This window comes from Pteropus medius, unplaced genomic scaffold (genome assembly GCF_902729225.1).
Source record: "Pteropus medius unplaced genomic scaffold, Ma_sr-lr_union100, whole genome shotgun sequence".
Taxonomy (NCBI): domain Eukaryota; kingdom Metazoa; phylum Chordata; class Mammalia; order Chiroptera; family Pteropodidae; genus Pteropus; species Pteropus medius.
Genome location: NW_024353787.1, coordinates 3,485,559 through 3,499,152, shown reverse-complemented (window position 1 = coordinate 3,499,152; position 13,594 = coordinate 3,485,559). Strand labels below are relative to the sequence as shown.

At 42.9% G+C, this 13,594-nt stretch overlaps 1 long non-coding RNA gene across 1 annotated transcript in view; it reads right to left on the bottom strand.

The window, feature by feature from the left end:
* Window positions 1–13,184, bottom strand: part of LOC120593291 (uncharacterized) — a 41,450-nt gene extending 28,266 nt beyond the window's left edge. The window contains exons 1-4 of the long non-coding RNA XR_005650339.1: window positions 13,037–13,184; window positions 5,848–7,047; window positions 2,166–3,776; window positions 1,438–1,490 (exon numbers count right to left, since the gene is read on the bottom strand). This is a non-coding gene — a long non-coding RNA (uncharacterized LOC120593291). The remainder of the gene's footprint in view (window positions 1–1,437; window positions 1,491–2,165; window positions 3,777–5,847; window positions 7,048–13,036) is intronic.
* Between the last annotated feature and the right edge of the window lie 410 nt (window positions 13,185–13,594).

The following is a 13,594-nucleotide window of genomic DNA, read 5'->3' as shown; positions in this document are numbered from 1 at the left end:
GACTTATTCCATCACAAACATCTTCATGCCAAGACCCATTCTAGGACCTTCTCATACATTCCCTAGTTTGGTCTTCTGAACATCCCCATTAGGAAGACTTTATGATCCCATTTTACAGATAACAAGCTCAAAGATGTTAAGTGATGCACCCAAGTGTGTACCTAAGTCACACAGCTAGTCAGTCAGATCCTGGACCCAAACCCCAGTTTTTCTCACTCCAAAACTTGCCGCCGCATTGAAGATGTTTTTAAGCAATAAAAGCCTTTTCTTTTAAAAAAATAAAATAAAATATGACATTGGTGGGAACTCCAATTTATAAAACAATGAAAAGCAGAGCTTCTGATGGAGCAGGGGCAGGATGCCCTGCTCAATTTCCTCTGTGTCCCAATCATGCACCCAGACATCTTCATCCCGCTGACCCCAGAAGCTCCAAGGAGCAGAGACTCAAACCACTGCATTTCACTTCCTCCCGTCCAAACTGCACGGCCAAGAAACTTCCACAAAACTTGGACCCACCTATAGGCCCAATATCAGAAGACCAACTCCTGTGTTCTGCAGCCCACAGAATAAAACATATTCCTTCTGATCCCTATCCAGTCTCCTGATAAGCCAAACTGCCACATCTTAATGTTCCTCCTGCTAAGGTGCCCAAGGGTCCCTTAGACATCTAGTTCCAACCTGCTAGTCTTTGAACTTGAGACATTCTAAGCACCCAGTAGTCAACTTAATAATTCGGGGAGACATGAAAGGTGGTCTAGGCAGCAGTCAGAAAATCTGGATGGACGGGACGCTCTCCCTAAGGGCTCCTCTCCAGGAATGGCTGCTTGAATCAAAGAGTTAGGGATCATGGAAAATTCATTTGTGGCCACAACAGGATCCTGTTAGCAAGCTGTCCTGGGGATGGAAGGTGGGGGTGGCTCACCTATATCTCTATCAGAAGCTATGTCTTTAGATATTTAATAATCAGCTCTGCTTGGCTTAGCACTATCAGAGCCCAGAACTGGGTTTTATCTCAAGGCCCCGTGGCCTAAAACCATGTCAGAGAAAGGCTGACTCCCTTGCCCTCTGGCCGAGGACAAACCATGGCTGCTGGAGCTTCAGCGAATCCCTGCTGCCCCTCTGGCCTTACTGTGGCCCTGCCTCCCTTCCTGAAAGATGGAGGTGCCATGGGAGGGCTCACCCTCCCTCCTCTCAACAACGCCTCACATCCTCACCCCCATATCAGAGGGAGAAAGGGTTCTTCTTCCCACCCAAGGGCAACACTACAGTCGAATTTCCATCCTCTTCACACTTCCTCGGGGATCTGCCTCCAAAACCTCTTCCTTGACTCTGGCAATGGCAGGCTCAAGAGTGTCCCCATGCTAAAGGAGGCCTTCCCAGGGTGGCTCTAGCTTGTACCAGACAGATCTGGATTCAAATTCAGGTGCCATCACTTACCCGCTGTGTGACCTTGAGCCAGTCAATTCATTTCTGCATCTCGGTTTCCACATCTGTAAAGTGGAAATAATAATCACTGTCCAGAGAAAGGATTGCTGTGAAATGAGATGGTTGTGCCTGGAAAGGGCTGAGGACAGTGCCTGGCCTTTGATTACTCAAGGAAATTTTGTCATTATCATAAGTATTAGCTCATTAGTCCATCAAGTTAACGGTCTATCTCTCTTCTTCCCTTCATTAACAGACTTCTTATATTTCCTAATCACTCAACTCTCCCACCTTAGCCTATTTCAAACAGTGCCCCATCCTCATATCTCTCACCCAATGACTTCTTCCCAGCTGCCAGTTGAGGCATTTGTTGCTGGTACCCATCTGCCTTTTTTCTCAAACTCTCTCCTCCTTTGTGTCCACAGCTCACTCTCCTCGTTCTCCTCCAACCTTTATGAGCATCGCCTCCCTACATCCTTTCCGATTCCCCCAGATAAGTGGCTGCACATGGTGAATCATCTGGGAAGTTTAAAACACCAAGGCCCAGCTCCGCCCTCCAGCAACTCTCATTCAGCGGGTCCTAGGAAGACCCAAGCACTGTCATGTACAACTGAGTTTGAGAACCACAGCGCCGGATGAAGAATATGCCCTTGGGCTTTCCATTTGTGAAGATTAATTTCAGCTTATAGAAAAAGAAACACACTAACAGTGGCTTAGATAAGACAGAAGTTCATGTCTCTTACGGGTATAGACTCTAAGGGTCCAGATGAGTTTGGCAGGGACTCAGACTCCTACTGCCTCATGGTGCAAAACAGCTGCTCAATGTTCACATCCTTATTCTAGCCAGTAGGAAGGAGAAAGAAGCAGAGTGACAAAGGCAAGCAAGGATGACTTCCCCTCCCTCCTTACCAAAGGCAACCTAGCACATGGCCACATCCAGCCTCACGGAAGGTTGGGAAGTATAGTCTTTATTCTAGGTGGCTGAGTCCAGCTGAAAGTGGGGGGTTCTGCTTACTGAGGAGGAAAAAGAGAGTAGGTTCTGCGGTGCCCTCTTTTCTCTCCACTCTATTGTATCGCCATCCTAGGACCTCAGCCACTGCACCTGAGCGTTTCTCCCCGCTGCACCAGAGGCCCCTCAGATGCATTGTGTTCAGCTGGAACTCATCTTACTAAAATCCAAGAGGTGGCCAGGGTTTTTGAAATTACAGACCTGGCTCTAACACTCAAGTGACCATGGCTACGTGTCCGAGCCCCTATGAGTCTTTGTTTCTTTATCTGGACATATTTTACACGTTGCTGGGAAGATCAAACGGGGGCTTACATAGAAACGCCTGGCATAGTGCCTTGTATAAAGTAAGAGGTCGATACATGTTAGTTTCCTTTACTTTGCCTTTTTTCTCTCCTAGTCTAAAACAACCATTCCCTTCTCCATTCTGTACTGCCACCCCAAAACAGATATATTTTTGGCCATCAGGCCTTAAGGACAAAACCCCCAGATGTGACAGTGATCTTATATCCTTGTCAGAGAGGAAGGAGGAGAAATTATCTCTACAGAAAAGGAGGTGATTCTTCCATCCAGACACTCCCAGGATATAGGGAAATTCCTCAAGAACTAACTAATCCTGATGGCTCAGAAATTCTTTCCCTTATCTGACCTGCATCTTCGCCTTTACTTCCGGAGAAATCTTTTTTCTCTCCTTCACTCTCTTTATTATGACTCATGGCTAAAAGGTTGGAGAACAGATGAAGTGTTGGTCAAAGTCAAAAGTCTGGCCAACTTCACAATTCTCCCGTTATGGACTGGCCCAATTCCCCAAGCATGGACTGATCCTGGACCCCAGCCACAGAGCACCCCAGACCCAGTCACAGACTGCCATAGATTGAACTTTCCTCCACCTTTGCTACTCAACGTGTAGGACCCAGCAGCATCAACATTACCTGGAAGCTTGTTAATATGCAGAATCCCAGGTTCTACTTGAGAAGCAACTCAGGTGTTTCTTATATACAGGTAGAGCCACAGCACCATTTGAACGTCCAGATTTTATCTCAGCTCTCATCAGGAAAGAAATAACTTCACATAAATGGAGGGAGGTTTTGCCCTGCATCTCCCCTTTCCTTCCTCCCACCTTCCTCAGGAACCCAGCATCCACAAGGTGACCCCTGATGTCCTCTGAGTTCCTGTCCTCCCAGTAATAACTTAATCCATCTGCTGAGCCAGTTTCCTCCAGTAGTCATGCCTGGCAATGAACACAGCTGGTGTGGAATCCTTTAATGCTATATCCTCATTCGAATGACATGTTGTAAGTTTATTGGGAGGATTATGGAGAAAGCATGTAAAACACCAAGAAGAGTACCTGAAACATGGAACATAGCCAATAAGTGGTAGTTGTGTGACCTTGACCATCCCTGAGCATACCAGAGCCTCGGTTTTATCACCAGCACCCGATATACAACACCAACATAGAGTGGGTCTTACCGTGTGAATTCTGATTCTCAACTCAGTAGAAGGAGAGATGATCAAATCCAGGATCATCCAATGAAGAGAGGAGAGTACAGACAAGAGGTATGAGCCCAGATTTAAGAACAGGTAAACCCAGAATAGTTTTGATGAACGAGGAGGAGACCAGCTTGGTGGGAGTAAGAGACACACAGAAGAGAAATGGATGATACATACAAAAGAATGATGGAGGCCAGTGGTGGACCCTTGAAGGCCAAGCTAAGTTTTTGTTGAAGGCAATAGGGAACCATGGCAGATTTTAGATTAGGAAGTAGAAGATAGCACAAAGTACAGAAAAAGACTAATTTAGGGCAGTGGGTAATGGTAAAGAGGAGATCATGGATTCAAGAGATATTGCTGGGGTAAGATAAATAGCACTTGTTGACCAATAGGACATGAGAAGGAGAAAGATGAAGGATCAATTTGACAACAACAATGATGAAATCAATAACAAACAAAGCAGCCCAGAGATGAACTTTTTCCAAGTGGAAAGTGATGTGTTTTGCTTTAGAACTCCATCCTTCATCCAATCAGCACCTCTTAAATATCTGTGCTAAGTACTACATGGGGTGCTGAGTATATCATGGTGTACTAAACAGGCAGTTCCTGCCACCATGATAGATACAGCCTGTAGATAGGATGACATCAAGGTGCCTATGAGACATTCAGCTAGGCAATTCAGAGAGTAGACAGGGCTGGAGAAGGTTTTGGAGTCATCCTCCCAACTGCCCTGAGCATACATTTTAAAAAGTGTCAAGAGGTAGAGACATTTTCAGGAGCTTTCTTCAAGACCCATATCAATCTGAATTTTTCATAATACCCAGCCAAAGCCAGTGCCACATCCAACTTCCTTCTGCAGGACCCAGCTCTAAGTGAGCATGGAAGAGGCAGCTCCATTGGAGATGGATACCAGGCCCACTGGACAGGGCCTCTGTCCTCTTGATTACCTGCTGGTGGGGAGTCTCATGATTGCAATCATCTGATTAGGGATTCATGCTCTCAACAGAGCTGAGCAGAGACACAGGCCAAAGAATCTGGGCCAGGTAGAGTAGTCTTAGTTATATTGTGATGGAGGTGAGGTTTTTCTTCAGCACTGCCCCACCTTCACCCCAACGCTTCCCTCCTTCCACTGTACCTTCTGTTCCCTGCCCTTCTCCAGAACTCCAAACGTGCTAACTGGTCTCCACTTCCTCCATTCTCCTAAACTCAGACTCTTATCTCCCTCTTTACTCCCCACCAGCCCTTGTCTCCCAGCCCCCCCCAGACTCACCACATACACTCCTGGCCCCATCAGCCCAATTAAGTCAACAAATTCACAGTTAATTAAATACTGAGCACTTAGTGTAAAGATATATCATTTGGAGGTAAATTGCATGAATGATGCTATGAAATTATATTTTTGTGTGCTCTAATTATGTGGACACAACTTATAATTCCCTGTGGCTTTTCTGTGGTCAATGGGTAATGGATATTTATATCTCTTTTACAAAATTCAGAGGCTAATATAAGTAATATAAGTTATATAGAAGCCATATCTCTCTTTTTCTGACTTAGTATAGTTAGAACTACAGTCTCCCGGCATTCATTCCTTGGGCAGAAAGCAATCCCTAGATGATATAGCATTCCAGTGTAGAAGGCGATCTTTTCTGTTACCATCTGCTCTATGATGTGGTTTCCAGGAATATATCATGGGAGGGACTCCCTTTCCGTCAAAACCTACTCCTCCAGCAGTTTTGTCAGCCTGAATCAAAAACCTTAAAAATATGCATTTTCTTTGACTCTTTAATTCTACTTCCAGAAACTAATTCTAAGGAAAATGTATGTGCAAGGATGTTGTGGAGCACTGTTTCAAATAGCTAGCTACACATAAAAATGGAAAGAACCTAGATGTAATATATACACAATGAGATGCTACGTGAGTTACTTACCCAATGTCTCTCTGCCTGAATCCACCCTTCCATATTCTGCTCCATTGTTGGGGCCAGGACTCTGCATACTTCACTTCCCAGACTCCAGGACCAGCTGGCTTCCTGTTAGGTTCCAGCAATGACAGATACTCAAGAAGAATTGGAAGGTGGGGTGAGGCAAAAAGGGACTTAGTTCCTGTTTCTTCCTTTCCTGCCAGCACCACTCTAGCAGCAGCAGAAGCTGGCTCCAGCCTCCACTTTCTTCCTCCCAAATCCAGCCTCCTCAGACTCCTCCAAGATACCAGCAGCAGCTGATGACATCCTTTCTTCCAAGGTTTGAGCACCCCAAACCCCTTCTCTGAGGTCCTAGATTTTAGTGTCCCCTCATCTTTTCTTTGGCTCTTTTAGCCTTTGGGTGGCACATGCTTCCTGCAGCTATTAGTGCTAGATCACCTCTATGTTCCCTTCTTGCTCTATCGATATCTCAAAACCTATGCAACCAATTCCCTGTATTGAAGTCCCTCTGCTTGAAATACCTTGTGTGGTGTCTGATTTCCTAACTGGGTCTTGGCTGATGTAGATGCCATTTCACACCCATCAGATAGATAAAAATATATAAATGTAAAAATACCAAGGGTTAGTTAAGATGTAAAGCAACAAGAAATTCATACATTGCTGACAGAATTATAAGTTTATATAACCAGAGCAATTTGGCAGGCAACACCTAGTAAAGGTAAAGATATATCACACTTCAATCCTGTAATTCTAGTTCTGGGTATGAACTCCAAAGAAATTCTTACAGATTACACAAGAAGATAGCATCATTTTTTGTTTTCACTATTAGTTGCAAATGAATAAGTCAATTATGCTATACTCATATAATGGAATACTAGACAACAGTTAAAATGAATATATGAAAGTTATATATAGCAATGTAGATAAAACTTCGAAGCATCATTTCGAGTGAAGAAAACAATATACAAAAGGATGTTTATAGTAGAATACTTTTATATATGAAGTTTTAAGCCTACAAAGCAATACTGTACATTATTAATAAATACATATGGATATAGTAATGAGAATATATGCATGCATGAGAAATGAGAAGCACTCACTCTAGAATATAGTTATTCAGAGGCAGAAAAGGGAATGCCATCAAGAAAGGTAACACAGAGGTCTTTGACTTTATTTCTTAAGCCATGGTAGTGTGTACCATTAAGTCTGGAAGGCAGAAGATTAAAGCGGGGGATAGAGTCTGCAGTTAGGAGTGGGGAAGAAGTAGGGACCAGTTAGCATTTTATGCATCAACATCCATTAAAATGATTATGAAAAAATATGGCTTATTGACAAGAAGAGCTGTTAAGAACATATTAAGTAAAACTTATGAGCACAAGACTGCATGTATTTTATTACTCCCTTTTTATAAGGTACTATATATATCTGTATGAAGGAAAATGGCTAGAAAAGAACACACCAAATGGCAGCAGTGCCTACCTCTGAGTAGGAGGATTATAGCTGACTTTTATTTACTTATATTTATATTTATATTTATCTTCTATTGTTTCTAAAACAAATCTGAATTTCTTATATAATAAAGACTTAAGGTTTGTTTTTTTTTTTAACATACTTCTACAGAAAGCCCTCTCTTATTTACTGCTGTGATCTCAACATCCCACTGTGGGATTTCCTAAAGCGCGGAATATAAGATGATTTCAAGTGGTTTAAAGCAGATTAAGCATTTCTTGTTTTCATAAATATATGTTTATTTTGACCTATATCACAAAAATAAATTAGTTTCAACAACTGGTGCTGAGGCAACTGGACATCTACATATAAAAATAAATAAATCTAGAAACAGCCATTATACCCTTCATAAAAATTAACTCAAAATGGATCACAGATCTAAATGTGAAATACAAAACTATAAAACCCCCTAGAAGATAACACAGGAGAAAAATAAATTACTATATATCAAACCCATGATTCGATTGATAACTCAAAAATTTTTAAATAGGATTCCTGCAGTGCAGGGAAAGAGGGTTGTCTTTTCAATAAATGACACTGGATCTGCAGGATATCTATATGGAGAAAATGTAATTTAGACCCTTCTTCACTATACAAAAATCAGTTCATGGTATCTAAGTGTTAAAGATAAAACAATAGAGCTTCTAGATGATAAACATGGGAGAATCTCTTCATGACTTTGTGGTGCAAATATTTCTTAAACAGAACAAATAATTACTAATCATATAGGAAAAGATTGAGAAACCAGGCTACTTTAAAATTAAGAACTTCTGTTTATCGAAGGACACCATCAAGAGAGTAAAAAAAAAAAAAAGAGTAGAAAATGGTTGCAATATTTAGAATCAACAAGATTCACTTCCAGAATATATCAAGAAGCCCTTCAAACCAATTGTAAAAAGACAGACCGCACAATTGAAAAATGAGCTAAATACTTAAACAGGCACTTCACAAAAGAAGATGCCCAAACACCTCACAAACATGATATATGAGCAGTGTTTGTGGATAACTGGCAATGTCCTCTTTCTTAATCTGAGAGGGGGTTAGGTGGATATATTCACTCTCAGAGTTTCCAATTTTTTATTTCGTGGAGCTGTACACTTAAATGTGTGTGCTTTTCGGTATATTCATTATATGTCAATAAAAAATATTACTTAAAATAAAATTTGGGTAAATAAGTACATGTTGGTACTTTTGTTGATCTAAAGACAGTTTAGAAACATATTAATGCATTACATAACTTTCAGAAAAACAATAGAAAGATAAACCAAAAATAAATTAAAATGACTGCCTTTGGAGGAAAGGATGCGAAGAAGAGGGAAGGGCTAGAAAATAAAAATAGAATTTTTTCTATTTTTATAGAAAATACCCCTCTGCATGTATCTTTTTTAATAATCTTGATTCATAATCATGTAAATAATCAATATAATTTTAAAATAAATTAATTTTAAGAAATATTAATCAACTTTAAATTAAGCTAACGATCAAGGTAGGACATAGACAAAGCAAAAATTATGGTGGTGTTAACATGAACAATTGAAGTCATGCTGTATGAATGTAAAATTTCTACATGAGTGGGCATGCTGTCACTGCCCATGTCACGATCAGGGCAGACATTGGTAATCTATCACAAAACTAAGTTAGTTTCACCCAATGGTGTCAAAAGTGAGCCTAGACTGCACCTCAGAATCAAGCTCAACACAGCACTCTAGGCAGCATTGGCACGAGAGTAAAAATGCACTTGTCACCCTATCGTATGACAGCAAGTATTGAAGTAGCAAGTCAAAGCTGTCACAAACCCACCCAGATCTCAAAACCCCTCACTTTACTAATGGGAGAACCTGAGGCCAAGAGAGAAAGTGTGCTTTCCCAAGGACACACCAGGAGTTTCATCTTCCCTCTGCTACACCTCCACCTGGCCTTAATGTTCAGCCTGAAAAATGGAGCCCTCTGCTCTTCCATCACCCTGCACGCCTGGGCGGAGGAGGCAGACAGAAGCAGTCAGCTGTGACAAGCTCTCGGAGAACTCCTGGGTAGGAACATCAGAGCTCGCCCTTGCAGCCACAGTTCTTCCCTTCCCTTAACAAGCAGCCCACTTTCTTCCCTAACCACCATCCTGAGACATCTTGCTGAATCACAGTAGTGGTCCTGTATTTTCTTGTTCAGAATTTGCCATGGCATCTTACGTCCTCAGTCCCAACTCCCTAACCCAACTTTCTAAATAGTTTATGATCAGACCTCAAACTGCCTCTTTTTCTTAATATCAGCTTACCGCCCCCCATGAATTCCAGCTCAATCTTACCTCCAGATCTTTGGCCATGATGTTCCAACCACCTTGTCCTCTCCTTGAGTCCCAGAGAGTGAAATCGAAATGCCTTAAAGTCTCCCTTTTGCGCTCTGCAATAGAGCTAACCCACAGGGTACAGTCAAGAGGCTCCAGTTGGAAAGAAAAAGGGCTCCTGGGAGCCAAGTCAAACAGCTAAAAAGTTCTCTTGAGCATTCTCGACCTTCTTTAGATAAAGGACCCTTCGAGAATATGATTAAAACTCTGGACCCCATTCCCAGTTAAATACAAAAAAACACAACATTTTTCATTTAATGTCCAAGGGCAGGGGAGAAGCAAGCCCAGCTTAAGGCGCCTGTTCCACTACGCTATATTGACAGTCACCATCTCCTCCATGTGTATTACATGTCAGGCATAAGCACTAGAGCCATCATCTCTTTTAATGCCCTCAATACCGACATGAATTAGAAACCATAATTGCTCCCACTTTACAGATAAGGAATGACAGCACAGAGAGATTGTAGCCACAGAGTCAGAATTCAAATCTTAGTCTCTTGCTCTTAAAGAATTTGCCAAAGTTTTTGATTCAGTACCAACTATGTCAGAATTTCCTGGACCGCTCATTTGAAAATGCAGATTGTCCAACCTCACACCAAGTCTAATAAATCAGAACCTCTGGAGGTGGGGCCCAGGAATCTGCATTACTAATGAAAGCCCCCAGTTGATTCTCAGGTACCTTAAGGTCGAAGATTGCTGCACTTCACTGGACTGTCTTTCCCAATACACAGTGGCTAAATGTTCCAATTATCATAGTTGTAACAAATTACCCCAAAACAGTGACATAAAGCAATTATCATTTTATTTTGCCCCCAAATTTGTGGTTCAGCAAGTTAGTAAGAGCATCACTTCCACCAGACTCTCTTGGTTAAAGCAGTCCCCAGCCAGCCCAGATTCAAGAGGAAAGGAATTAGTTTCCACCTCTTGATGGAGCATGACAAGGTCCCATTGTGCACAAGCATATGCAATGTGAGCTGAGGTTGCAGCCATCTTTGCAAAGGGCAATCTGCCACTCGAAGCCTCTGCTCACATGCAAAATCAGGTCATATCAACCAGGCTGCTTCAATGTGTAGCCTGGAGAGAACAATGCTTAACATTCATCAAAGTCACTTTTTCAACAGGCTTCCTCATGCTTCATGGTTCACCCTTTCTGCTTCGGGAAGAGCCATGGCAGCTGCACCATACCCCTCCACAGCCACCCTCAGGAAGTACCATCAATAACAATGCTTCCTTGACAGCCCATGATCTCATGGACTAATAAAAATAATATGTTCACCCAACTTCCTTCTGCATTCAGGTGATCTCACCTGGGGCATAGGGTAAATCAGGTGGGAGACCCAGAAACAAAATGAGAAAGGTTCAACAAGAAAACGTCATGGATACACAGAATGTAATTGGTATAATCTTTCAAAAGGGCAGCTTGGCCACATGTATCAAAATGTAAAAGGTGCATGTTCTTTGACCCAGCATTCTCATTTCTAGGATTTAGTCCAAGGAGATAACAGCCCAAATGCAATAACACATATGCATAAGCAGGCACACACAGTGTTGTTTGCAATAGTGAAAAACTGAAAACAAACCGCATGCCCACAAGTCAGCAATATTAGGCAAATAAATTGTTGCTCATAAATACTAATTTTCAAAGATTGAAGTAGATCTATATGGACCGATATGGAAAAATCTCTAAGACATATGGTTAAATGAGGGAGAACAGTATTTGAACTACACATATTGTAAATCGCATTTATATAAAACTACAGCCCAAGGAAAGATGGCTGGAAGAAGATACCCTGGGTGGTAGCATTTGGTATGAATTTTGCTTTCTTCTGCATTGTTAAAATGTTTAATAATGACGTGAGGCTTATATCTGCGCTGTGGACTGCTGTAAGTCCTTTACATATGTTAACTCACCGTATTCTCATAACGACCTTATAAAGTGGATACTGTGATTATCTCCATTGTAGAGGACAGGAGCACTGAGGTACATAGGGTCAAACAGCTTGCCCACAGTCACACAGTGTGGCAAAGGCAGGAGCCAAACCAGGCAGTCGGGCTCCAGAGAACATGTCCTTAGCCATTAAGCTATCCTGCCTCTCCACAGTGATTTGATACAGCATTTTTACCAAAACAATAAGCCATTTTTTTAAGTCACCAAATCGGCCTTAAGATGCTTTAAGTTTCCAGAAGGAGCACCCACAGGTCCTTGTGGAGGATTTTCCTGCCCTCTTATTCAGCTAGGTACACAGACAGAATTTCTACTGGGAGAAGTCTAAGCGACATGACAAGGTCTGCCCTAGGAAGCCCCATGGCACAAATGAGATGTTAAGGAGACCCAATGGGAAGCTTATGTTGGGTCAGAGTGTGGAGTCCTTCAAGTTTGTGGCTGACCAATAGTCAAGAAAGAGACCCCTAAAGCCGGCAGACCCAAGCCACAGCTCTTGCCCCCAGGCCCTATTCAAGACTGGAAAAACTTATAATAAAAACCTGTTTCGAATGAGACCCCAGTGGCTAGAAAGTGAAATCACAAGATAGATGGTATCAAAGGATGCAGGGGTCGCAGACAGAGTCCAATCTCTGTGCATCCTTGGATTCAGGCATGCCTGCAGGAAAGCAAGGCAGGCCCACCAGGAGCTGTGGCATGATGGATGAAAGGAGTCTGCAGGGAAAACTCATCCTAAAAGAAGAGACAATTGAGGCTCAGAGCTTAGTTCAAAAATGAGGGTAGAGGAGATTCCGGCACAGCTCTGCTGTGTCACCTGGTGCCTCAGCACAACCCCAGTGGCCTCATGCCTAAGACCTGGTACAAGGCAACCTCCATAAACACAAGTTGAAGTCTGGGGAGCTGTTTCTTCCCTACCTGCATGGCTAAGCTGAGCCGGCAGCAGTCCCTCAGGGCCTTCAGCACACAGTGACACAGCAGTCTGTGACCCTATCAGCCTCGGGGGCACAACTGACATTTGGGGCTCTAATAGGGGCAGAAAGGAAGTGGTGGACACTTACGGTTATCAAAAGCACATGAGGTATCCTCAGGGTGCCCAGAATGACTTGAGAAGGGATTTATGGTACCAGGAGTTGCCTCAGGGCAGTTAGGGGTTAAGTTGCCTGGGTACAGTGTGTGGTGTCAGAAGCAGAGTGCCAAATGCAAATTCTCAGAGAGACAGTAGAGAAAGAGGGTATGCAAGGAGACTGGATGAGCAATCCTCTACATCCTGGGCCTGCAGCAGTGAGGAGTGGGGTGGGGTTCTTCACACCTCATCATTCCCATTACCACCTCAGCCTCTACCCCTTTCTCCTTCTCCACACTCAAAGAGCCCCTCTCTCCAACTCGTTTTCAATGCCCCTACTCACAATTTTGGAACCCAGGTCTGTATCTTCCTTCCATCAGGAGTCTTAACAAATCAGGTGGAGCTGCCATGCTGGAGGCAGGGGTATCTTACTCCGGAAAGTTTCTTTTTAAAGCAGAGCAAGAAACAAATGGCTCTGCAGTTCACCAGGATCATCACCTTGGGTTGGAAATTTAAAATGCATTAAGGTTGAGAGACCTATAAACATGTCATAACACAATCTGCAAGCTGCTGCCTCTCTATGACTTGCGGGCACGGGAGCCCCAAAGGGCACAAGCAGGTACATTCACCATGCACAGATGGGCACACACATCCATAGGCACCCATCCCTGGAACACACCCCTTCACACCTGTGCACATATGTGCATGCACTCTCTCCATAGATAGACACACACAGATCTGTGTACATGGTCCCCCAAATAGATGTGCATATACAGACCCTGCACACACACTCATATAGAAAGAGATATACAACTTCATTCAACCCCACCCTTGTGCATAAATATACACACCCGCTGCATCCACGTATGCACACAGATTTGCACACATAGTCATCCCACAA